This window comes from Argiope bruennichi, chromosome 11 (assembly GCF_947563725.1).
Source record: "Argiope bruennichi chromosome 11, qqArgBrue1.1, whole genome shotgun sequence".
Lineage (NCBI taxonomy): Eukaryota > Metazoa > Arthropoda > Arachnida > Araneae > Araneidae > Argiope > Argiope bruennichi.
Genome location: NC_079161.1, coordinates 15,274,783 through 15,302,771, shown reverse-complemented (window position 1 = coordinate 15,302,771; position 27,989 = coordinate 15,274,783). Strand labels below are relative to the sequence as shown.

At 30.4% G+C, this 27,989-nt stretch overlaps 1 protein-coding gene across 4 annotated transcripts in view; it reads right to left on the bottom strand.

The window, feature by feature from the left end:
* Positions 1-27,989, bottom strand: part of LOC129956867 (putative polypeptide N-acetylgalactosaminyltransferase 9) — an 881,963-nt gene that overhangs the window by 841,417 nt on the left and 12,557 nt on the right. The window contains exon 1 of one of the 4 annotated variants that reach the window (XM_056068828.1): positions 2,195-2,352. The exons of the other annotated variants lie outside the window; for them this stretch is intronic. The gene's annotated coding sequence lies outside the window, so the exon portion shown is untranslated. Of the gene's footprint in view, positions 1-2,194; positions 2,353-27,989 lie in introns of those variants that run through there. 4 annotated transcript variants of the gene reach the window in all.

Genomic DNA, 27,989 nt, shown 5'->3' with positions numbered 1-27,989 from the left:
ATAACAAATTATTAAAGGAAATATAAACTTCGAGTTTTCATTTTCTATTGTATCACCGGAAAAAAATTATTTAATAATAGTCTTCAAAAATAAGACAGTAATATTCTAAAATGTTTAGTTTGCTTAACAAAAAAATAAAAATAAAAATAAAAATCAATTTTTTCGCATTCAATGATTGAAATTTGTTTGAAACATTTTCCTTTCATAATAATTAAATAAAAAGAAGAGAGTCGGACTTATTTCCGAACGATGGAAAATGTTTAAATAGTAGTTAGTAATTTCGTATAAATAGCCATCTCTTAAAATGAATTTCTACACTGATATTTAATTTTTGTATCATGCCAACATATAAAAATTAATTTCCATCCTGTTAATACTAATATTAATTAATAATTATAATTCTAATAATTCTAAATTGTAATATGGAATTCATACAAGATAAATTATATTTCTTTTTATATCGAATAAAAAATTAATTTTTTTTTTACCGAAATAAAATTATTTCCCAAAACATTATCTTGGAATTTTCGCAAAGTATAAGTTATCAATCATATAATAACAAAAAATATTGCAAAACAATGAAATCAGATTGAATAAAATTTTAGCAATAATTAAAATTTGAGGATTCAGGAACTACTATATTCTAAAAAAAGTGAAATGTATTTCTAATATTTTAAATTTCGCATCTAATTTGTAGAAAAATGGAATTTAAAAAAAAATTTTAATGATTGAATAGTAATTTATATAATAAATTTAATTAAAGAACAGATTTTTTACATCAGTAATTCAGTAATGATATTATGAAATTACACTCATAAATGTATAATATATGCACATATTGCATAATCTGACATTTGAATCCTAATTTTAAATTCGTTTCTTTCAATATTTTGAAAATCATAATGCTGCCGGCGTTAAGCAAAAATAGGCAATTTAAGGAGTTCGTCTACATACTGCAATAGAATATAGAAATTGATTTTAAAACAGGAAATAATGTTAGAAATTATATATTAATAATATTTGTGATTACGCTGATGATAAATTTACAAATACGTTATAAATTTAGATAAATGAAGGCATAAAAATCAACTTGCAATTTTTTCAAGAATGGTAGTGCATTTTCGCTCTGCTCTGTACAATTAAAAATATAATAAATACTTGCGGATAATATAAGATAAGCCCTAGCTTATTCTAGGCAATTGAAAAATTTCAAATTCTTATTATATAGAATTAAGGATAAAAATAATATAGTATTCTAGTAAAAACAAAAATCTAAAAAACTATGATATTCCAGTAAAAGAAAGTAAAAATTAATATAATCAGATGAAATATAATACAATTATCTCACAGTTTGTTAAAAGAAAAGTACTATAGGTTTTGTAAAGTTTTCTTCGTGTTCATTTCAATTAATTATAGTAAATAATTGATATTTACTAAGTATACTTTTCTAAAATTCCACGTATGAAATATTCCTAAGATATTCAATATTTTATCAATTGCACAGATTTAAGTCAATATTTCAAAAATTTAAACAAATTGCACTTTAAAAAACTATATTTCAGATATAAAAGCTATTAAAATAATTTGACACGAAAGGATTCATTCATACCATCGCTTTTACTATATTATAATTTGATATTGTAAAGATATTTTACATTTAATGACACTGCAAACGATAATATATTTTGAATTTACTAGTAATTGTTATCGTTAAATTTAAAATCGTTCAAGTCATATTTTATTTCAGCTGTGCATTTAAAATATGGATATATATATATATATAGTTATTAAATTCCAAAATGATGGAATAAATAAGAAAAAGGCAAAATATAAGAAGAATTTCCTCTAAAAGTATCGTTATTGTTCAGCAATTAAGCGACTACCATTTTTCTTATTTATCTCTTGAAAATAGGATAAAAATCAATTATTCAAGAGGCTGAGTAAACATCCATTATAAAAGCTAACTTAGTAACCTATTTCGACGACAATCATTTCCCCTTAAAAGGTTTATTCTGCAAACGATAACATTATTTGTTCTTCTCCTAAATTGTTTCCTCTCCTGTGCCTGTTTAAACAATAATCGTTTTTTTTAAACAGCCGGTTTATATCAACGAAAACCGCCTGCCATACTGATTAAAAACTATTGAAGTGCTCGCACGAGAGTTCGGTTGATGAAATAAAATGTCAAACTTACACTTTAGCGGGCCATTTTATTCCATGCATTCAATCACGCCACACAAACTCAACTCTAATCAGAACACGAATGATATTTTTTTTTGTCTGGTCGCCTGCTTTCACCGCTAGCTGCACGTTATCTTTTTGGCAGACGATTTGAGCACACTAGTGCCGGTTTAAAACCCAAACAAGACTGTTGGATTGAGTGGATGCTCGAGGCTTCTACCGGTATTGCAACAACAGCGCCACCCTCAAACAATGATTCTTCCGCTGGTGACGTCACGATCGTTTGGGAAAGACGAACAAGAATAAATGATATGAAAACGAAAAAAAAAATGTTGAAATAAAAAAGAAATGATGGAAGCTCGGAAAAATCAGAACAAAAGTCGATGCCATATTTTTAGTTCTTTCCAAAACTTCTTTTTCATTCTTTTATTCCAATTTTTTATTATTATTTTTCTTCCTCCTCTTCATCTCATTTTTCACGTGAACAATTTTTTCCCCCAAGTTATTCAGGGCGAAGGATAAAAACTACTGAATGAAAGTGCCACCATCTAGCGTAAATTGCCTGTTAGGAATGAAGAAAATGAAAAAAGAAAGAGAGAGAGAGAAAAATACTTGAAAATTTATATAGTTTTTGGAAATTTTTAAAAATGTATCTACGTTTATGAAAAGCGATTTCTATGCAAAAAAGCCAGGTATTTACTTTTTAATCAATGGCATCAACTCGGATGAACTTCATGATAATTACGAGAGAATCGTTGCCATATATTTAAATATAAAAAGTCGAACTATTGCGCTTTTTGTTGTGATATCTTAAAAGCCCTCGAATTTGGCGAGTGTTTGATATTTCAGGAAAAAAAAGTTGTATAAAAATTTTCTTTTAGGGAAAAATAGCTTTAATTTAAAGTAATTTTTCTTTCAGAGAAAATTTCTGCAGTAAATTTCAGTTGAAGTATAGTAGCAAAAGATTTTTTCCTTAGTTTATTGTCATAGTATTTTCATCTTATGAAAAATGGCAATATAATCAACATCAAAAAAAAATCAAAAGCGATGTCAAACATTGATTATCTCATTTTGTTAAATTTATTCCATTCCATCATAATACAATTTTAATTAGAATTTTATATTTTTTTAGAATTAAGGCACAAGTTTAATATTTAATAGCACGCTCTATAAAAAAATTTAGTCTGAAATACAATGAAATGCAAAATGGAAAAAATATTTTCTTATAATATGATTTATAGTGATTCAAAAGTTTTTAACACATTTCTGTTTAAGGAAAATTATTTTTTACCCAAAAATGTCTGGTACGTACATTCAAGACAATTATATCAGCTTTTCTTTTAAGGCTTTGATAATTATAGAGTAATATTACTAAAGGTAACATAAAAGTTCGATTTCTAAAATCGAAATATTCGTTAGGTTATATTTCTTTGTGCTATCTCAAGAAAACTCTTAAAATACGCAAAGTTTTATGTTTTTAATTTCTAAATGTAAAATACTATCACATAATGTACCTCATTCCAAACAAATTAGCACTGAAATTATGCTTACCTGTTAGAATATGCAGATTTTTCTTAAAATTCCAAAAAGCTAAGAGGATAATATTTGCAAAGTACTTAGTTTGGGTTCAATATTTTAGTGTAATTACATTAACGTCATATTTTGAGTTAACACAAGAGCTGTTTTGTTTCAGAACAAGTGATTTTGTACCAAGTCAATTGACGAGAACGAACAACTGAGTTATCTTTCTCTTCTCCGATTCCCACACTATATCAACAGGAAGATGTTAAACCCATGACGTTGGATGTGGCCTACATAAAAAACGAATCGTTAGCGGAATTGGATTTCGAATCTAGATTTCTCCGGCAAAGCCGAGACCTTTACTACAAGATCACTACATTTTCACGAGCCTTGAAAATCAATACAGTATCAAATTTGGGGTAAAAGCTGTTAAATCACATAAAATTTATTATGTTTCTTATTCATGTATTTGTGAATATAATAACATCAAAACTCAACAAGATATATTAGTGAAATTCTTCTGATATTTAGACTATTCTTAATTTGAATTTGAATCAAATTTTGGATAAAATCTTTCACTCAGGAAGACCGTCTATGCGCTCTCTATGTATATCTCATATGTATATGTATCTAAAAAACCTTCATGTGTTACATGAATGAAATTTGTAATGTGGTCTTTACAAAAATCGACTTTTTTTTCTCTTTCAAAACTGACATTGGATTTTCTTTAATATACTACGAATTTACCTCTAGAAACAGTCTTGTAATATGAAGGTATCTCCAAAAGATCGTTTAGAATTGTTTGACCCTTTCTAGGGTCGTAGGAAGTATGCTTCCCAGCAAATTTATCAATCTTTGTATGAAATTATGTAGGTTGGCATCAGTTCTGACAAATTGCTTTAGAAAGGCAGAAACTTAGATGCTTCAGTTCTTTATCTCACACAAAATGATGTGTCTTAATTTGTACTTAATTATTAATGAACCAAATTAACTAATTAATCAAATTAAATTTATCTAATAAGCTATATGAATCCCTTTTCTTATTCTAATTTCAGGACTCAAAATATTTTAACATAATATGAATAGAAAAAAATGGCCCTTTAAAGGGTTAAGGGATCAGGAATGAAACTCAAGCCACTTTTATTATAAAACACAGGATGGCAAACATAAATGGATGGTGTTTCTTTGATATGTGGTGTGAAAATTATAGGTAAGATATATAACATATATTTGATGAATTGCAAATTTATAATAATTTAGCAATCCAGTTGCATTGATGAAGTCGAAGCGTATGTTACTTCGGATGACAAGTTCTTTGAACATTTACTTTAATTGCTTCAAAAGGTTGTTGTGGATATTGCATCTTACTTACCATCGAATGTACCATGTTACGTAGAAGTATGTTATTCAGAAAAAGAGTGAAATTGATTTTTAATAACTCATTCAATACTGAAGTGCCCATAACAACCGTTCAAACAAACTACGACGATCGCCCAAATATCTTTGTGAAACTTTTTGTTGTGTGTTTGCTTGCATACCTGATGCGTGTACTTTCTTCATTAAAGTTTCAATTACAACTTGTGGTTTCGGCTAAGATTTCAAACTAGCCCCTTATACAATTTTCTTAATAATCATAGTTTAGATGGATATATGAAGCGATCCCAGTTTCATATATCATTCTTTGAAAAATAGAGTTAATTTTTCAGTATTCATTATTACGAGGACCAGAATTTCAGGAGTAGTTGAAATCAGCGCATGATTCCACTATGAATCATGCTTTATTGTAAAAATGACTTATTTCTGTATACTTGACATATCCGCAAAATGAAGGGAAAAAAATTTAGAAAAGCTAAAACAAGAAAATCGATTTGTGCAAGGGAAACGTCCAAGGTTCGTGACCTGATTCCACCGAAGAACCGTCGTGTAATGGGGTCTGTTGCACGTTAAATCCGTCCTGACCAAATGTCCTCCCGCTGGTGTGGTGTGGAGTGGGGGGTGCCAGCTCAGGTGTCGTCCTCGTCATCTGACCGTGGTTCAAAATTACGAGGTCCCTCCCAAAATAGCCCTAGTGTTGCTTCAAACGGGACGTTACTATAACAAAACTAAACTAAACAATAACATTAAAACATTTTGAGCTAAACGGTTGACATTTGGTATATGGTTTCTACTCCACATTTGTACGTTTCAATTAATTTCTGAATGAAATCCCTTCAGAGGAAACTGCCGTTCGCTAGCTTGAAGATAAATTAACACAATAGTTACAAAATGAAACGATAAAATTTGATGCATTAATTATCGTCTAAATTATAGATACCTATCATATTTGGAATAAAATACCGAGAGGTTGAACACATATAATTCTTTCATAAGCATGCGAAGTTTAGTTTAGTTATATTAACGTCCCGCTTTAAAGCAACACTAAGGTTCTTTTGGGACGGACCTCGTAATTGTGAACCGTGGTCAGATGACGAGGGCGACACCTAAGCTGGCACCTCCCTCTCCACGCCACAGCAGTGGAAGGACGTTTGGCCCGAACGTTTGAAGTACACCAGACCCGCTTACACGACGGTTCTTCGGTGGAATCGGGTCTCGAACCTGAAACCTACCGGTTCTGAAGCCGAGACCTTACTACCAGGCTACCGCGACTTGACAAACATGTGAAGTGGTAATTCAAAAAAGCAATGAATTAAATATATGAAATTTGTTGTAGAATTTATCAACCATAATTATTGTTCTAATTCAAACCTTCATTTCAGAATAAAACAGCCGGCGTCCTGGCATGGGGGTAGCGCGTCTTCCCCGTGACCTGGGCGTCCTGGGTTCGAGTCCCGGTTCTGACTTGGTTGTTCTTCATCATTTCTAACTGTGAGAAGTGTGAATGTGTCCTTTTGTAAGAAGGGGTTGTGCAAGCGAATGTGATGCGTGAGTAGCTAAGGCGTACTCTTGGCCCTAGTTGGCGCTACTAAAACAAGAGACGCGCCCTTGGCTTAAAATCGCTGACTTCATCAGTGAGCTTGTCCATGGCAAGTGCCATTATAAACAACAACAACTTAATAGAAGATGTCCAGAATATACATCCCGTATTTAGATGCTTGTGTATTCACTGCATCCCAATGTTTATCGCCAATGATTCCTCGCTAATAGGCTCTTTCGTAACTATTGTTCGCCAACGGCATATGGTTAATAATACGGAAGTGTATTTACTAATCATTAATTGTTCAAACAATTAACTTTAAGAACTATGACATGGCAGACGAAAAGAAACAAATTAAATATTTGATTTTAAATCTCAATGTCTGAGATTACTTCTCCTGGAAATGTTTCGTCTTTTCAAAGTGACATTATGATGGCGACTTTTAAAAGAAAGTTTTGAAAGCTCCCATATTTCAAACGAAAAATGACAAAATTTCTTTCAACCCCAAATATACTATAATGTTATAAATTGACTACAATTTTCTTATTCTATTTCTCATGTACTTACATAAAATATATCAAATCAATTTATCAGATTTCTTGGTATTGTGATGAGAATTCAGTATATTATTACTGAGATCAGAAACACTGCCTTAGAACAAAATGTAAAAATTCATCTATTAATATTTATTAAATCTCCTTCCTAGTTTGCTCCAGTCACAATTTCATCGAAGAACAAATATGGTTAAATTTCAAGAGAGTCCGATTTTTGCAAAACCTTAAATATCCACGCTATTGTGGAGAAAAATTATCGAGTATTTCGTCATAAAACAAAAAGTTGTATATTTACTATTCAATATTCATTACATCTATTTAACCCTTTCACTACTAATCCAGCCCAATCGGGCCGTCCAAGTTATATACTAACGGGACCTTTGGGACCGGTTTCTGGTTCAAACAATGATCGAAATATATAAAGCAAGCTATTTCTACTGGAACCCTCATATTAATCCTGAATTACTCGTTTAAAAAGGAAAAATTGGTCCCAGTTGAACCAAGGTAGTACCGAGAGGGTTAAAAGTGATATTCTCCAACAGCTATTTATTTCTGCTATTTTTTTTTCTATGCACAAAATAAATGTTAAAATAATTTTCCCCAAACCCTTCAGAATTCACAGCGAATTTACTTATATGGCATCAACAAACTCTAAACTGTAATCACTAAAATAATTTTTAACCATGGAAGTGGAAAAAAGTCATACGGTGCAATATCTTGGGAATACGGAGCTTATGAAACAAATTTGATACTTTTTGGGGGAAAAAAATCACAAATAATAAAAGCATTGTGAGAACGTAGAGGAAACTGAATGATTTATTTCACTACATTTCAACAAATTATTTTGATAAAGGAATTTGTTCCATAATTGTTAGACAACAAGCAATATTCATAAATTCTTTTATCTGTTGTTGTTGTTGGACATGTCATGTTGATAATCGGACTAAATGGATGATAAATCGCTGGTGATGATAGATTTTCTACCTTAAAATAATTTTGTTATTTATAATTTGTCTTGAAAGGCTTCCTGCAACATTTTATATACTTTGTAGCAGAAATTGTATTATAGAAACGAATTTTAACACATGTCCGTTGCTCAATTAGCATTCGCCATTTTGCATTTCATATACTTTGAAGCAGAAATTGCATTGCAGAAAACGAATTTTATTTCATATTCTTTGCTCAGTTACATTTGCAATCTTGGAAAATCGACAAAATTAAAACCCTTATCTGATTATTAGACGAAAAGTCAAATATAGAACTTCGGCAGATATTTTTTTTTTATTTAAGTTGTGAACATGTTTCATCAAAGTATGCAAACGACTTTTATTGGCGTGCATTTTTATTGAAACATTCTCATACTTTTTGATGCCAATAGTGCATTTCTAATTTCCTCTCCTCTACTTGTGTGATCCTAAAATTGATTTAGATTTACTGTTTTTCATGTCAGCAAAAATTAAACTTTAACCCTTTCAATACTGACCCAGCTCAACCGGCAGTGGAAAATTTATCATGGCGTGCCAATTTCATTTTCAAAAGAGCGATGAAGGATTCAAAACGAGTTGCCACCAAGAATGTCCTCTCTTTACATTCTGCAACCCTTGTTTGAACCAGAAACTCTCTCTCCAGGATAGAATTTGCCAAGAGGGTTGGACCATATCAGTTATAAAATGGTTAAGTTGTCTGGCTTTCATAATCAAGAAAACATAACATAGGTGTTCAGATAATCAACGTTATGAACTGTCAAACATTATATATATATATATATATATATATATATATATATATATATATTCCATTACTTAAACCATATCTGAATTACATCCAGTAGCGTTTTTGAGATTTGATGTTCATATATACACAGACAAATTGATTGGTATGTTCTTCTCCTTAAGATTGTGTAAAACATTTTCAATTATTATTTATCATGGAAATAATATTGAAATAATGCATTGTATTCAAAGGCAATTCCTTATTAATATTGTGAAATGTGCATCTCACTTCAAGCAATGTTAATCTCATTTGTATCATTTAAAAAAGTAGTAAATCAGCCGATATCACCAAAACAAATTTTACAGCATTAATCCTTCAACCGACTGGAAAACAGAGAGTTGCTCCCAATGATTCTTTTCTTTAACGGCTAAAACGTAGAAAATCATTCTTCGATTATTATTCTGAAACCGGTTGAAATGTAGAAAGTCGTTTTCTGAAAATTTTTCGAAAACCATCTCTGATGAAAAAAAAAAAAAAAAACCAATAATGCTTTCCTTTTTTATCATACAGGCCATATTACAAAGATTCAATTGTTGGATTATGGACCGTCAATTAGTTAAAAAAAATATTTGGAAATGACAAAAAAAATGGCATCATAAAGAATTTATAATTTTATTTAATTATGCATTGAAAATAATTTTAAAAATGAAATTTAATAGCTTTGCACATGAAAGCTCTTTGCATGATAACACTTGAAACGGATAATATAACAAATAGTTAATATTTCTGAAAAATAAACCATTTCTTTATTTACGATAAACGAAATACACAAAATTTGCAAACATTCCGTGATGAAGTTGTTTTAATAGGCATTAGAAAAAGTTGACTAACAAATCCTGATGTTAGTGATATAATTTTTTATGTTACTAATGATTAGTTTTTAGTTTATTTTGTCCAATTATTTTTCTGCTAATTTTTGTTCGAGAATGGGAAATGCTATATCTTCATCTACACTTTGGTAATAATGACCAGTAAGATCCCACGCATATATTCACTTATGATGAAAATAGATTCATATTTAATTTACATTTTGTTCAAATTTATTCTGACAATTCTTATTTCTCTAAATTTTGTCTGTACAACCCGTTTCCTGGCAGGATTCCTACACTAGCAGAGAAACATCTTTACGATTGTTTACAATGCTCTAAAAGTTTTAATCAGGAAATCTAGACAGATTGCTTCGCAAATTTTAAAATTTGAATATAATTTAGTATAGTATTCATGAAACCGTTTTTTATTACATAATATGTATAAATCAAATTTTCTTTTGTAATCGTAAAAATATTTTAAATCAAAATTTGACAGATTTTTTTTCAGATTTCTCTGAGATTATTTATGGACTTTTCTTCATATTCCCATACGTTTAGAGGCATATTAAACAATATTTTTAAAAAAATGCGAGAGCTAAGTATGTGAAATTTGGTTAGCGAATTTTACACCCACTATGTTGTTCCGTGTCAAATTTCGATCTAATTTTTGAGAAGGAACATAGATACTATTCTATAATTCAACATGTTATAATTTCAACATTGTACCATAAAATCTACTAATTAACAGGTTATTGCACCTTTATACCACAGTTGTATTTTATTTTCATGGTAAAACCGAATGCAAATTATTCTATCTTTTTTTTTTTTTTTCTTTTCTAAAAATTCAACATATATTCTCAAACTCTTAAAAAAATTTCAATTCAATTCCATTCATCACCCATTTATTGAAAACTCTGTAGTATAATTTTCAATGCATTTGATTTTTGTTTTTGTTTTTCCAAGTTAATGCAAAAACTTGGAAAATAATAATTATTTTTGTTACTTTGATATATTTGAAATATTTTTAATATTCATGATGATTGTAATTAAGATACAAAAGTTTGAAGGATTCCAAATGAAAAACTGTTTGGTATATGTTGATATTTGTTCTATTTAATATTTGTGTTATTTAGAGCATGTAGAAATGATTTAGGCATTTAAAAAATTTAGTTGAACTTTTTTCGATCGATAGAATTTTTATATAGTCATCACTTCATTGATTGAAATTGTAACATATTTTCAATAATTAAAAGATATGAATTAAATTATTGCAATATGTGTTCAATATGTAAGCATTCAATTCAAATTCTATAAAGGCAAGACAAAGCTATCCACAGTATCGCTTAATATATCCTTTTGAATTTCTGTGACATGTTTAGTTATGTTGCTTTTTAAATTAAGAACAGAATTATGTTTACTTTATGGACGATGTCTGTGAAATATTCTCACAATGAGTAGAAGTTGCAAGGATATAAATCAGGTAAACAGGATGGCCGAGCTTTTCGGAAAGATCTACTTGTTCTGCAGTCCTAAGTTTGGTGAAGTTGTTGCTTAATATATTGAGTAATATGATTTAAGGTCCATATTTCATAAATATTGTTGAGTTAAAGCATTTTTCTTTCTTGCAAAGAAGGGATAGTATTATTTTCTAGAATTGTACAGTAATTTATAAGTTTTACAGGCACAGTTAACTAAACCTATTTGGAAAAATATGGATCAATAATCAAGTCAGCTATCATATCACACGAAACGGTAGCAAAAAGCTCAATGTAAAAGTTTTCAAAAACAACTTGAGGGTTGGGGGAATTGGGTGAACCCTATATCCCACAATTTTGCATCTTGACTTGCTCGGATAAAGTGAAATGCGGTTCGTCAATCACATCATCATCAATTTTAGAAAGAATGAAGTTGGCAAAATCAATTTCTTTGACTTGGATCTGAAGATTGCAAATGCTGATTTAATGGATGAAAATTTAATTTTAAAATGAAAATTTAATGAATGAAAATTTAATTTTAAAATGAAAATTTAATGAATGAAAATTTAATTTTAAAATGAAAATTTAATGAATGAAAATTTAATGAATGAAAATTTAATTTTAAAATGAAAATTTAATTTTATAATAAAAATTTAATTTTATAATGAAAATTTAATTTTAAAATGAAAATTTAATGAATGAAAATTTAATTTTAAAATAAAAATTTAATGAATGAAAATTTAATTTTTTTTAATGAAAATTTAATTTTATACGAACTACATGGCAAAGTGTAGGGCGACATTTTGAATATGGTTGTCCATAGTACTAATAAGATTTTGATTACCTTCTAGCGCTTACATGTCCCTAATCCTCTAATCCTGGATCAATTGATTTTCTAATTTCTTCTACGACTTCTTTTTTCACAAGGCTACGTCCTCTAGTCCAAGAAACATCCCAACTTCTTACTTCCAAATCTATTAATAGTTTCTTCAAGTCATTTACAAACAACAGGCTTTTTCTCAAATTTTTCAGACAAAAGCATTCGTTCACATCAGCGGTATATTGTTATTTTATTCTATTATATTATATTGCGGTATATTGTAAATAAACTTTTTCTTAATGAAACATGTCCTATCTTCGAGAAAGTCATGGTAACATTTTAGACATTGTATTACTTTTATAAATATATTTTTTTAATTAAAGTGTTAGGCATTTGGATGTAATTAAGAAAGAAAAAAATATTTTAATGAATTTTAGCTCCACCTATCGAAAACAAATTGAAATAATCTATTTTTACAATTCTCTTCCAAAGCCTTAAATCTCAGAAGTATCAAGTGTTTTCAACATACTTTAAATAGCTCTACGTTTAAAGTCTTTCAAACAGTTACACTTTAATTATAACCACCCTAAATATGGTACAACTAATACGATTAATCGGTTATTATCAGCGTAATTATAATAATAATCAGAGTAATAAATCGATTAATCATGTTAATCAATTATCATTAATAATAACCGATTAATCTCTTTGATGGTATGGTATATGTCTGTAAAACAAATACAACAAATGTTTCTCTATTTTTCGATAATTTTTCTAAAATAAATAAAGACAAGAAAAAAAGTAATTCTGATTTCTTACAGTTACCTTAGTCATGGTATTTTAAATGTAATTTAAAACAAATTTAAAGGAAATATAAGTTTTGAATTAAATTGGGCATTAGCAGGTTAACCTTTATGTTCATTTTGTATAGTATAGAATATATACAACTTTATAAAAATATACTACCACTATAAAATAAGTAAAGAAGTAAATAAATAAGTAATATATAATAAATAAGTAAAGTAATACTATAAATAAGTATATATAAGTAATACTATAAATAAGTAAAAAAGCTACCTATATACATTTTTTTTTATTGCTTTTCTTCAAAAAAGCAATCTTGCCACAATAAGGGTTAAGAAAAAAAAAACATACAGAGATTTATTTTTATCCTAAATTCTTGTTTCAAGAAATTCAAAAAAGAAATTTGAAATTTTCATAAAACATTGAAAAGATATTTTGTTTACAATTGAGTGTTTCATTAAAAGTTATATCGCATGAAATGCAGAAACATTAAATTCAAAACCACATGAAAAGTATCAATTACCATGAAAATAATATATTCTAAAACAAATAAAGGACGTGGTTAATTTAACAAAGCGGTTTTAAAACAAGAAAAACCAGCAAAAAAAATCTTTTATTCAAGAATTCTTAATAAAGAGCAAAAAAAGTATATTACTCTGCGTGCTACTGAACTGAATTTCTGTTGCCATGCCTACGAAAAGGCCATCAATCTTTCAAGTACACTTATATGACATTAATGGACAAAAGATTGTAGTTTTATGAATATTGTCTAACAAGTGCTTGAATTAAAAGGTCAAACAAGGTTAATTACTTCCTTTGAAAATGGGCAGACGATAACGATATATGTGTTCCATGAAAATATAATGCAAATACGAGAATAAATGATTCTAATTTTATTCTAAAGTGGAACGCAGAACAAGAATTATAAAAAAAAAATATTTATAAATAGCTCTTGCTTGTGAATTCATTAGATTTTATGCTTCTAAAATGGCTCTATTTTCAGAATGATAATTGCGTGCATGTTGGGATTAGATTTTTTTTATTTATAATTTTTTTTTTTTAATTGAAATGGTGTTGCAGATATCCGTGTTGCTCTGTATGATATATAACTATTTAAAAAATAAAGTTATGATTTCAAAAAAGGAATTTTAAAGATAAATTTTAAGATAGTAATTAAATAGATCAAATGATTTGCTAAACTAGGTAGTTCTATGTTCAACCCCTGCCCTGTAAAGCGTTTTGTGTGCGTTTTTTTAGGGGGGGGAGGAGGTATTTTCTTATGACACATATCGTATGACGTTTAAAAATGGTGTACCACTCTATAAGTATTATCAAACTAAATCAGTATAAATACTTGTATTGCATTGTATTATTTTCACTTATCAAGAATTATTTTGTTTTGAAAATTTACTATTTCTCTTTTAAGTATGATTAAACTAATTTTTCTTCCCTTTTTAGATCCATAAAGATTATTAATCTGTTTCGTTTCAAAAAGAAGAGAATTATAATAGATATTCGAATTACGCTTCAAATGTAATATAGATACAAAAATATTTTATGTAATTTAAATTTAACTTTTAAATCATATTTTTAAGACCAAACGATCATTATAAACGATCTAGACATTCAAAAAGACTTTCCGATTGCAAATTTTGTCATTTATTAGACTCGTAGCGCCATCCAGTGGGTAACAGTTTCACTTTTCGCTACAATGTTCAAGACAGCTGGTATATTTCAAATGATTTTAACGGTCATTCTAAAAGAAATTATCATATCCTACTTTCGGAAAGCAATAATATTTGATCAAAAGAAGAAATAGTTTCTCATTTCTACCAGTCTTTGTCGAATTTTTCTTGAAATAGAACGAATATTTTCTTCCGGGTAAATGAATAAAATCGTTATCATAACTTTTTTTAAGTTTTAGTCGCGTGACTTTAAGATTATTAATGTCAGTTGAATGGCAACACACATTTTCTGTGCTTTTATAGTTTTAAAAATTGTACAAAATAAAGCAAATGTAGAGATGTTAAAATTAAAGGGAGAAATAGGGGGTTTTTTAATAATAATCAGTAAATTCTTTTAATTTCTAATTATTTTTAATTCTTTTACTCATTAAAAATTTAAAACTAAAAAAAGAAAAATAACTCAATAAGGAATAAAAAAATTATTTTAAATATACCTTTTTAGAAGAGATGATTTCAAATTATTTAAGAAAAATGAATTTCGTTAAAGTGAACTACAGCTTGTTGTCAAACAGCAAATTTGTCCGGACAATAAGTTTGAGTGCGAAATTATTTATCATCTGATAATTTTAAAAATATAAAATGAAATCAATGTTTCATTGAAAACTACCCAATTGATACTGATCTATTTAACTCTCATTTATTAAATATTATAAAAAATAATCAAAAGCCAAACTTTTACTGAATTTTTACCATTAGATGCTTGCATTTATTTTAATCATTTTTTCATTTTAAAAAGACATTATTGAGAAAAATTGGTACAATACATATCAATCAAAATATTTTCCATCATTTTATACAACTTTTCCACATTTTCTTCCACTAAGTTTTGCAACTGATTATCTTCGAAATTTTTATGGTCCTCCAGACCGTTCTTTGTCATTGACATCGAAATCACCACTCTTAAATAGTTGAAACCAAAACCGACAATTATAATATGATGGAACAGCCTCAGCATAAGTTTCTAAAAGTGTCTGATGGGCTTCGGCAGCAGATTTCTTCAAATCAAACAAAAAAAGCAATGAATGTCGAAACTGCAATCTGGAGCGTTCCATGATTGGTGTCTTTATACTCGGAATAACTCTATAATACTAAATGGGAAAACTTTCAAAATGATAACAATAAAACAATAGTAAATTGGTAGAACCCAAAACCATTGTCTTTTATATAGACACTTCGCATGTTTACCAATAGATGTCGCTGATTAAAATACACGCAAGCACTTAATAACTGTATGAGAGATACAATCAAATCTCCATATATCGAACATCAAAAATCTCTATATTGAGATTTTTCATGAAAATTCATTAGAATTTCCATTATTCATTAGGAACGCGTTTCTGTATATCAAATAAAATTTCTATGCATCAAAAAATAATAATATACAAATCCTGTATACCTATTAAAATCAAAAGGATCATACATCATTCATATTAAAGAATGCAAACTTTTAAAAAGAAGGAAAGAAATGAAAGGAAAGAGGAAATGGAAAGGAAGGTTTTAAAGGAAAAGGAAAGTTTTTGAGGAAGGAAACTTTTAAAAAAACTGTTTCGTCGATTCTTAATGCAATAAAAATTCTCGGAAGATCAGATGATTGTTTACGAATACGCAAAAAACACTTGTCTATGAATAATTTATTCTTCTTAATTTCTGTTCAATGATCATTTCTGAAGCTGGAGCGAGATTTTTAATTAAAATTTAGTTTAATTTTAGTTTCTTAAATGTATGACCAAAATAAAAATTTTGTGCAAGAGAATTAGGCTTAATAAAAAGCACACAATATGGAATAAAGCATATGTTCAAAAATAATTATTTTTTCTCTTTTTTCAGAATACGCTTTCTTAAGCAAATTGTAAAGCTATTTCAAAACAAATTTCTTTCATAGACTAAACATTTAAATCTTTTTGATCCCTAAAATATTAACTATTCATAGGCGTTTTTAGAATGAAAATGATGAATAATTTGCAAAATGAATTGCTATGTTTTGAATATTTCTATTTATGGAAATTTTTCTTTGGAATCTTTAAATTAAATTTACGGGTTTCCACTTTAATTGCTGTCAAATGGCCAATATTTAAGCCCTTATAGATAGTTATGTACTTCCAGTTACCAAAATATTCTAAATGACATTAATAATTTAACCCTTTGCACGCGGAAAAGTAATTAGATGCATAGTTATTCTCCATAATACCTATCTTGTTTAGTGCCCGAGGCCGCGGTGGCCTGGTTGTAAGGTCTCTTCTTCGGAACCGGAGGGTTTCAGGTTCGAGACCGGATTCCACCGAAGAACCGTCATGTAAGGGGGTCTGTTGCACGTTAAATCCGTCCTGACCAAACGTCTTCCCGTTGGTGTGGTGTGGAGAGGCGGGTGCTATCTCAGGTGTCGTCCTCGTCATCTGATCGCGGATCAGAATTACGTGGTCCGTCCCAAAACAGCCCTAGTGTTGTTTCAAACGGGACGTTAATATAACTAAACTAAACTAAACCAAACTTGTTTAGTGCTCCGAAATATAAAAAAATAAATTTGTTTTAATTTGAATTTCCCATAAAAATAATCTACATCTTCTTTCAACTCTGTGGGCAGTTTTAATAATAAAAATTATTAAAATACATAAATAAAACGTCAAAATGATGCACCGTCTTGAATGGCGAGTGAGAAGTCACCATCCGACTGCAAAGGGTTAATATTATGTTGCTTGTTCAATGAACATAACAATGAAAAAATATCATATCTAAATTTGTATACAATCCTCCATTCTCTTTCTTCATATTTAGTAAAATATTCTTGACAAACTACCATTTTTATTAAAAAAAACGTTTCGCACTTTTGCAACCAATATTTTCGAAATTATGAATCTTTTGACATGACTATTTCAGATGTCAACCAATAAACACATGGAATTTCCTCAAGTGATTATGCAGAATCACTTTTACAGCAATTTTCTAAAAAAGTGATTATTAATAATCTCCGGTAATTATAGATAATCACCAGTTTATTATACATAATCATAGAGCTGGGGATTTTAGAAACTAACAGGTAAATTTGATAAATCACATAATTTAACTAGTGGTAATTATAAACAATCACATATTATCAGTAACTATACATAATTACTGGTTAATCATATGTATATTAATATATATAAATAATAGGACGTAGTTAGTTAGTTATATTAACGTCTCGTTTTAAGCAACACTAGGGCTATTTCGGGATGAACCTCGTCATTTTGAACCGCGGTCAGATGACTAGGACGATACCTGAGCTTGCACCCCCTCTCCACCCCACACTACACCAGCGGCAGGACGATTGGCCTTGACGGATTTAACGTGCAACAGACAACCTAACACGACGGTTCTTTGGTGGAATCAAGTCTCGAACCTGACACCCTAAGGCTCGAGAGCCGAGACCTTACCACCAGGCCACCGCGGCCCTAATAGGATGTAAATAATGGACGTATATTTTCTCGACTTATTGAAACCAAAATTGGACACACAATTACATTTGTAATCACAAAAACTTAAAAAGGAATTTGGTATATTTAAATCCCTGCATTTTTTAGTTATGTTTACGTTTTCTGAACATACAGACTGACAGACGGTCCTTCTGATTCTCGGATTTGGATCAAAATTTGACAATATAAATGTTAAATCTATGTACCGAAGTTAATTTATCAAGTTCACTTCGTTTAGTACATATCGTGTAAACTTGTATTCGGACTGCCAAATTTACTCTGAATAGATTTTGCTCAAAATTTGAAAGAAATTTACAAATTTGGTGTAAAGACCGTATACCAAATTTCATCTGTCTGGCTCAAAACATTTTGGAGTTATCTTTGTCATAGACAGACAGACGGGCATTTTCTAAAGATTTGTTTTTCTGACTCAAGAAGGTCCAAAACGTGGAGATTTGTCAAAGTCCCGAATTCGAATTCTTGAAGATTATAATATTTCCTCTATACAGTATACTCCCGAGTAACTAGTTCACGATTATCCGGCCTAGTTTGTGATGAATAGCTTATAAGCCAGTTAACAACTACGCTACCCGAGAAATTGCTTTTGTATCGTGGTTATGTTAGTAAGCTGCGAACCATAAGATCCCAGGTTCTATCCTCGCTCATCACAATCTTCCACATTGGTGACCTCGGACGATGAACCTTCAACTTTCGCACAGCTGTTGTGGCGCCATCTACCCACAGCAAACCAAAGTCGTCAGATTCACTTGACGCAGCAACCCAAAGTCGTCAGACTCACTTGACGCAGCATCAGCAACCACTCACACATAACGCTCGCTCGCTATAATGCATGGCGCTACTCAAATGGGTACAGGCGCATTAGACTCAACAGCTTATACATCACCATTCAACAGCCACATCGTTCGTCTCACCTCCGACTCACTGGAGGGAGAGTCTGCGGTGAAAGCTTATCAGCTAGTTAACAGCTGCATCCCAATTCTCCAGAAGTTTTTCAGGAATTAAAAACAGTCAGTTTTGACTCGTATCTTAGGATTATCTTCTCCTATCTATGTAATCATTTATGAATGAAAAATAAAATCAGTTTGAGTCAATTTTCTTAATAATTAGGCCTACGATTTATGTTTATGTTTCCTGCATTTAAATGAGGCATTACAGAATTTGTGTTAAAATGCGAACAGTTTATATCCTTTAACCCTTTCTAGGGCCGTGGGAAGTATGCTTCCCACCAAATTCATCAATCTTCGTATGAATTTGTGTAGGTTGGCATAAGTTCTGACACATTTTTTTAGAAAAACAGAAATTTAGATGCTTGAGTTCTTTATTTTACACAAAATGATGTGTCCTGATTTGATACTTAATTATTAATGAACCAAATTAATTAATGAATCAAATTAAATTTATCTAATAAGCTAAATGAATCCCTTTTCTTATTCTAATTTCAAGCCTAAAAATATTTTAACATAATATGACTAGAAAAAAATGGCCCTTTAAAGGGTTGACTTACTTTTTATCTTAAAAATTCTTGAAAGGTGCCGTGCAGTACATAAACACATATAAACCACCAGTAAAGAGCACTCTACATTAACTCGACATGTTAAAGGAAACTGCTACAATTCTACGGGCCGTGGTCACAATCACATTCTACGTGGCTTGAGCTAAATGGGGGGGGCTTGGTACTCAATAAGAAGTGAGAAAATACATATTATAACAGTGAGTTTTGACATAAAAACTTTTCCTCTGATACTGATGGCCAAAGAAATGAATTCATAGAACTAGGGCCCATCCGGCTTTTTTTGTTTTTGGCCTACCCCTCCGCCACATAAGGCCGGACACTCGGGAGTATATTGTACTTCGTATACCGGAAAGCAAATACGTAACAAATTTTACTCATATTTTAATCATTGGATAAAAGAATCCGGCAACATATTAGGGTGTCCCAAAAGTTTCTTTCTCATCACACTATGAATGGCCTCATCTGACTCTGCTTGTGCAAACATGCAGGCTTATCTATTAGCCATCTAGGTCACTTGGTGTATGGACAATAGGCCATCAACTGTCGCAAAGCCCGGACTGCACCCCGAAAAAATTCTCTTGTCCATTTGGTGGGATTGGAAAGGTGTAATTTTTTACGAGCTCCTTCCTCAAAGTGAAACAATAAATTCTACAAAATACTGTCATCAACTGGATCAAGTAAAGGCTGCCATAGCATAAAAACGGTCAAAATTAATGAATCGACGCGGCGTTGTTTTTCATCATGACACCACGAGATCACATATTGCAATTGTCGTAAGAGAAATCTCTTACAATTTGATTGGGATGTTTTACTGCATCCTGAGTACTCTCCAGATCCCGCTCCATCCGATTATTACTACTTTCTGTCCTTAAAAAATTATCTTCGCGATAAACGCTTTAAATCCATCAGAGAAATAAAAGCGCACCTCGAGGATTATTTCTTGTCCAAACCACAACAATTTTGGAAAGATGGCATTATGAGACTTCCTGGGAGATGGAAGAAGGTAAGAGAGCAAAACTGTTCTTATAAAACAAAATAAATAATATCTTAACCCTTTAAAGGGCCATTTTTTTCTAGTCATGCTATGTTAAAATATTTTGAGGCTTGAAATGAGAATAAGAAAAAAGATTCATTTAGCTTATTAGATAAATTTAATTTGATTCATTAATTAATTTGGTAAATTAATAATTAAGTAACAAATCAAGACGCATCATTTTGTGTAAAATAAAAAACTGAAGCATCTAAGTTTCTGCCTTTCTAAAAAAATGTGTTAGAACTTATGCCAACCTACATAAATTCATACAAAGATTGATAAATTTGGTGGGAAGCATACTTCCCACGGCCCTAGAAAGGGTTAAGGTATCCGACTACGTTAAAAACACTGGTTTTCGACCACACTGGCGAATTCTTCTTTTATTATTTTTTCTTGTAGTTCTGACCTATGATCCAGGAGAATTTTAAACGATTTTTTAGCTAAAATTTTTCTTTAACTTCAGTTTTCTCAAACTTTAATTTTTATTAAAATTATCCACCGTTAACATGATATCTCAAAAACTAATAGAGGTATTTACATAAAAATTTCAGCGTGTGTGGGCAATGAAATGAACCAAAAGTTTTATTGTTGGTGAAATACTTTTTCATTTATAGGTGTTTTTAGAAAAATTAAGTTGTAAATTTATGGAAAAAATGTATATATACGTATATTTTTACCCATAATTTCTTTGAATCACAAAATGTTTCTTAGATTTTGGTTCATTTCATGTATCAGTATATTCTATAACTTGTGTACAAAGAAAAATAGGTTTGCTACATTACAATTTTGTGTAGAGTGTTAGCCATTTTGGTTAAATTTCATTAAAATTTACTACAAATTTTCCTATTTCTCAAAATATATTATATTTCCAAATAATTTGTTTGTATTTATATTGTTTATAGTTGACAATACATCTAAAAACCATAAATATTTTTTTAAAAATCCAATTTTTCAAAAATATTCCTTCGAACGTAGTCGGTTACCTTAAACAGTAAATATTGTGTATTCATTTCATATTAGAAGTAGGAAAGAAACTTATGGGACACCCTAATATTACATTCGTAATCAAAAATGAAAAATGTAACTTAAAAAATGAAAAAAATGCAAACATTGTGTTCGTATCGCTAACATTGTGTAAAATTCAAAAGCAGTGGATAAAATAAAGCGTAAAGCTTCTTTTTCCCTAATCGTAGGTCGGGTTTGGGAATACCGAATTCCAGCTAGCTTGAAAGTTGCGTGTTTCTATTTTAATTCTTACACTTTTTTGTAGATATTTCTTTATTATGTGCCTAAAAATAACACTAAATTGAAGTCCTCCAGGTTTTAAAAAATCATTCATACGCCTACAACTTCATTCCCCAGTGATATCTCGCTTCAAGAAACTCATAAAATTCCCTTAAATATTACCAACCAACCACAAATACCTAAACCATAGAACTGGTAGCTGTAGGCCAGTGAATGATTCAATTTCCCGACTAAATGTGTTTACATTGCTTAAATGGAACTTCGCCTTATCGCTTCCGCCAAATCGACCTTCCCCCATTTTATTACAGCGAGCAGTTCCGAATTGGATTTTTGGTTGAAATCGAATAGGCAAACACGCGCATTGAATTCTGGGATCGTATAAATATGCTCGGTACATATCAGCGAATCGTCTGCAGTTGATCTCATTATACAAGCATATAAATGGAACGACCACGCGGCCTTGATCATTGCCAAATGAGGGGTGAGTTATGCGTGTGGAATAATCCGAGCATAAATTATTTGCAATACATGCGTATATTATTATACAGATTGACGTGTAATGTGAATTTAGTGGGAAATATTTAGTTTGGAGAATATGACAGACTAAATCGCCTGCTGGGTATAGATTGTCAGTTACAAATTGAAGTGAAAGAATTCACAATCCAGATGTCTAACTGTGCAATCAGTGATTATCCAGCAATTAAGCGGAACGTTTCGAGAATTATCATTATAAACAGCATAAATACTTGATACTGTTTTTATATATAACTTGTTGCAATCTAAGTATTTAATAAAAATTAAATAATAATAATAATAACTAGCAACAATTGACACCTCAAATTTTCTAGCATATTATATAATAAACTTGTCGGGCCAGAGAACGCCTTGTATGACACAGGCGTTCAATAGTTACGAAATATGGAACTTTGGTGTGAATTTAACATTTTTACTGAATCTATCGTATCATATTTGGCGAGTTTTTTGGCAAATAATCCCTTGTATGCGGTTAATAGTATCAGGAAATTGAGTTTGTGCTTGAGACACGTTTTTCTCAATCGATTGAAGCAACAATTTGACACAAAACTGGTAGTCACAGAATCTTATACCTAATTTGTATATGCCAGAGGTTCCCAAACTTTTTTTCTCTTGAACCACTTTCAAAGTTTTACTATTTTTGGTAGACCCCCTGCTGCTACATTTCTACTGTATTCCCAAAACTCCTAAAAAATATCACCTTAAATTGGGGGTGTTAAGGAGGGAAAAAAAGTAGCACATTTTCTTGTGTCCTATTTATTAAACTATTAATATAAAACTATCATTAATAACCATTATTATAAAACTATTATTAATAAAACTATGTTCTATTATTAAAGACTTGTACTATTATCCATTGTTCTATTCAATTCTGTGTTTGAACTGAGTCTCGAATATTTTTGAGTGCCTACCTAGTGAATGATGCTACCTGCCTACGTTGATAGGTAAATCCAAGCCAAAATTTTTGTTCTTTATTATGAAAACCAGAAAATTTTTCGTGGACCACCACTTACAACGTGTGAACCCCTGTTTTCTTTTCACGTCTACGTGGACCTCCGTGTGGTCTCCTATGGACCCCTGGGGGTCCACCTAGACCACTTTGGGAACCTATGATGTAAGCCATTCCCTTTTTAGTTTAGTTTCAGTTATATTAACGTCCCGTTTTGAAGCAACACTAGGGCTATTTTGGGACGGACCTCGTCATTTTGAACCGCGGTCAGATAACGAGGACGACACCTGAGCTGGCACCCTCGCCCCTCTCTCCACAGTAGCGGGAGGACGTTTGGTATGACGGATTTAACGTGCAACAGACCCGCTTACACGACGGTTCTTCGGTGGAATCGGGTCTCGAACCTGAAACCCTACGGCTCATAAGCCGAGACCTTACCACCAGGCCACCACGGCCTTCTGTTTCCTTTTTGAATTATCGTGTTAACATGTTACTGAAAGCACATACCGAAAGGCAATCAATCCATTATTACTTTTGTCTCAAACTTTGACAGGTGTCTACATTATACATACTACATCGCTGTACCTGAATCTTATCTATCTAGCTCTCTTCGTTTTATAGTTATCGTGTTACCTTATGTTCGAACAGCAAGACAAACGGACTTCCTCCGAATAGATTTTACTAAAAATTTGACAGAAATCTGCAAATTTTGTGTAAAGTATATATACTAAACTTCAATCGTCTGCTTAAAGCATTTTTAAATCATCTTTGTCACAGATACAAATGGACGGACGAATTGCTATATTATCATTCTTTCTCTATTACGTGTATGAGAAAGTAAACACTAAGTAACCAGTCTCCCAATCACAATCACAAGTTCTATTTTGCTAATTTTTATTTCATAGGGAAGTACTTGATCTCTGGATATATCATCAATAGCTAAAAATTCCCCTCACCATTCTTCATTTTCATTTCATTTATGTTAATGTACATTCTCTATGAGAAAACTCTCAACAGGGTCCTCAGGTCCAACCACTATATCTAAATCGTCGCCAACTTTGCCAACTATTTCGCCAAAAGTGCATCACCCCTGAATGCATCGTTAGTGATTTCCTGCGCTACTCTAGCTAGTGTTTTTGAAACAATCTCTAAAACTATATTACTGTACATTCTCTATGGAAGAAAAGCTTTCACAGTATTCCCAGCTACGTTAATTGTACCGATTTCGTCACTAGACTTTGGAGACCCTTAAATATAATTATAAATAATCGTTTGGTCCTCCTCTGTCCCCCCCTACTATTTTTAAGTATCTCGAAATAAATCTTTACAACAATTCGAGCGAATTCACCATTTTGGAGTCATAGCTAACCAATTAGAATGCTTTACGTTTAATGACTGTGCTGAATGTTTTATTACAATAATCTAATAATAAGTAAAACATAAATTTCCAGAAATGTTAAAAGTAATTTAAATATTAGGTTCCATCTAATGTCAAGTATTGATAAATAGTCATACTTGACATTATATAGTCATAGTATATTACTATGTTTACTATAATAAAGGATAATGTGTGCATATACGCATGCTTTCACGACCTACAAGCTGGCTACTTGTGTTGGATATACGCAGTTTGGTAGAAATGCCCTTAGAATAGTCAGACTGAATGATTTTTTTTTTTTTTTTGGTTATGGAACACCTGGTTGCCAAAGGCTATCCGATTTATTAAATTCTTTCCGTTGATTTTTTTACAATATTTTACAAACGTTTCGACCAACAGAATAAAATTCGTAGTTAATGTTATAATTCTATTCAGATTCACTTAAAAAATATTAAAGTTCTTGAGAAGAGGTCAGATTTCTATACGTAATAAGATTTTATGGCACTGTATTAACTATTTTCTGCATTATAATCATGAAAAAATTCGAGCCGGTGTCCTGGCATAGGGGTAGCGCGTCTTCCCCGTCATCTAGGCGTCCCAGGTTCGAGTCCCGGTTCGGGCATGGTTGTTCTATCTGAGAGATGTGGGAATGTGCCCCCCTGTAAAAAGGAGTTTTGCAAGCGAATGAGTGATGAGTGAGTAGCAAAGTCGTATTCTTGGCCCTAACTGGCGCTACTATAAAAACAAGAGACGCTCCCCCTCCGGCTTAAATCGCTATCTTCGTAACAGCGGGTTTGTCCGTAGCAAGTGCCATAAGAAACAACAAAAAATCGAACTCGTGATTTTGATGGATTTCCACGTTTCAGATCTGCCTGAGTTTCAAAACACATTATATATATATATATATATATATATATATATATATCTGTGACAAAGGTAACTCAAAAGAGCTTTGTGCTATATGGAGGAAATTGATATACGATTTGCAAATTTCTATTAAATTTTGAAGAAAATCCATTTTTAGGAAGTCTGTCAGTCCGGTTGTTCGAATATAATTTAACACGATAACAACCAAACGAAGAGAACTAGATGAATAAAATTTTGGATACACAGATTTAACAGCTGTAGTGCTGACACCTATAAATATTTGAATCAAATTCAGCAAGAGATTGACTGTCTGTCGATCTGTACGTTCAAAAGCATGCAAATGCGATAATGCAAGAGCGCAATGACTTAAATACATCAAATCTGAGATGGAATTTTGTATGAGTAAAAATGCTAAATTCACGCAAATAGTTAATATTTCTTAACTATTGTATGCCAGTGCATTGAAAGATGTTCTTTGGAGTAACAACTTTACAAGAAAATTTAAGAGAAAACTTTTGAAAGACTCCTCCTACTGGTTTATTTTAACAAATTTTTAATGCACATTAATTTTTTAGTTTTCAGAGATAATATTTCTTTTGCAGAAAAGAAGATATCTACAACTGCCTGCTCTTAAGGACATGGTCTTTAATAGCATCGCTAACACATTGATGCTAAACATTTCTGAGAAATGTTTTTATAATATAAATACTGTATCTAAAGAGAAAAAAATGAATATCCATTAGTGGCATCTCTATAAATTGCATTATTCCTTGATTTTTTTAATTGATTGAATAAATTACTTCACTCAGCCTTTCTTCCTCTTAAGAAGGATTAATGAAAATTTTATTTAGCAGATAATGGCTGAAAACTAAAAATATTCGATGGAAAAAAAATTATCATAACACAAAACTCATAAAATTCGTTCATTTACACATTAGAGAAAACTAAGGTAAATATATCTATCAAAACTTCTTAAAAGTGTCATAAAAATAATTCATTTTTATTACTTACATTTATCGTATTTAAAATGGCATTAGCCTTTTAAACGTTTCAGCAAACGATTTTTGTTAAGAGTAGAAAAAAAATATGAAAATATTTTTTACTGGCAATAGGAAAATACGTGAAAAAAATCTTTTTTTTAAATATCATAATTTATTATTATTATTATTATTATTTCAGATTAACTTATGTAAAAGAAATGTTATTCTTTAAATAATTATTTGATCATTATTTTTATGTATTTTAAGCAGGCGAGCGTATGTTTCTCTTCTATTTTTTAAATCTAAGGAATAAAAATTATACTTATTTTTTTTTTTGTATACTTCAGTAAAACAATAATAACATTCAAAATCCTCTTTATTTTTATTTTTTTGTGCTTCTTCTTTACTTGTATTACAATTATCAGGAAATATATGCAGTAAGCTGAAAGATTATACTGTTATATTTTAATTCGTTCCCCCAACAATTTTTAATCTACACAATATATCATTGGATACAAAATACACCTCGCCTTTTTAATTCTCCAATCAATTACATTTTTGTATGAGGAATAAAAGCAGTTAAATCATTGTAGAAACTTTTAATTAAATAATAGATTATAGAGACAATTAAATTCAAGTCATTAAATCAATCGAATATGGATATTCGTATATATAATTGACGTTACAGGTGCAAGACTATTAAAATAAAAAAAACCTTACACGACTACCTCAAATTGAAGTTTAAAAATAATTAGCATTGAGCTCAAAGGATTCAGTTGAAATAAAACTCAATAACAATTGCAAAGCAACAAGTTAATTCCAAAAGGAGGCTAATTATAATTTAAGAACGAAGTTTGTTTTTAGAAAATAACTTTTAATAAAAACTAATTACATTTCTATCATTTTCCAGAAACAGTATAATCCAACCTTCAAATAAAAAAAAATATTAATTTCTGCATAATAATTATTATATCTTTTTTTAATTATTTTCGTAGATTATTACTAATCTAATTTCTAATAATTATTACAGATCAATAGAATAGAAGTGCAAGCAGTAATCATATCGATTCTCAAAAAAAATCGTTATATTCTTTGAAATTCAATATTTTCTATTCTTCACGATAAATATAACATCTCTCTTTTTTTCTAAATATTCCTTTTTTTTCTTTTTTTTTGACAATTAATGTTCCCTGAAAGATATTTAGCCTGTGAAAGGCATTAAAATATCACAAAAGTAATTTTTAATTCTCAGAAATACATTTTTATCAAAACATGGTTTAACAAACTCTTGAAAAAAAAACAGTTTTTCTTGACAAATTAATAGCATAGATATAAATTTTCCCACCTTTCAGTTTCCAAACAAGAATAACAATAAAACATTTACAGTAAGGTAAATGTAAAAATAATGTTCAATGAATTCTGTT